A 571-nucleotide genomic window follows, 5' to 3' on the forward strand; every position below is an offset into this window, starting at 1 on the left:
AGCTTTACAAGGTGTGTGGGATTCAATATTAGTTTTTTCCTATCTCTGATTTCTGTACTTTAATAACATTTCAGTGCACTGATTCTAATGGCTTAACTCTGGCCGTTGCTATTTCTTGATGCTTCTTGCTGCTGTCCTTTGGTGTAGGTACTCTATGAAGCATTTCCCTTAAGCTGGGATGCTCTCAAAAATGATGCAAGCATTCCTACTGGGAAAAGTGAAAGAATATTGCTGAAGGTCTTTGCAAGATGAATAGGGACTGCAGGCTCCAGTGAGATTTGAACTCACGACCCCTGGTTTACTAGACCAGTGCTCTAACCCCTGAGCTATGGAGCCTTTGGCTTTTGGAATTTTTTTCACTGCCAAACATTTCATATACTAATTTTCTCTGAATTTTGGAGCATAAACAAAATGTGCTCTGCTGGAAGGTGCAGCTCCAAGGATTTTCTCATTCCTTTCCAAATGACTTCAGCACAGATCAGAGCCACAAAACCAGCAACACCTCAGGCCAACCCAAACCTGGGCTTTACTCTTCTTCAGCTCATCCCAGCAAGGACATCACAAGTGGCAG

At 42.7% G+C, this 571-nt stretch overlaps 1 non-coding gene across 1 annotated transcript; it reads right to left on the reverse strand.

Annotated features, from left to right (window-relative positions):
* Positions 1-263: 263 nt before the first annotated feature.
* TRNAT-AGU (transfer RNA threonine (anticodon AGU)) lies at positions 264-336 on the reverse strand. Its single transcript has one exon. It is a non-coding gene; the product is annotated as a tRNA-Thr (tRNA).
* Positions 337-571: the final 235 nt, after the last annotated feature.

The sequence above is a fragment of the Lagopus muta genome, chromosome 19 (genome assembly GCF_023343835.1).
Source record: "Lagopus muta isolate bLagMut1 chromosome 19, bLagMut1 primary, whole genome shotgun sequence".
Lineage (NCBI taxonomy): Eukaryota > Metazoa > Chordata > Aves > Galliformes > Phasianidae > Lagopus > Lagopus muta.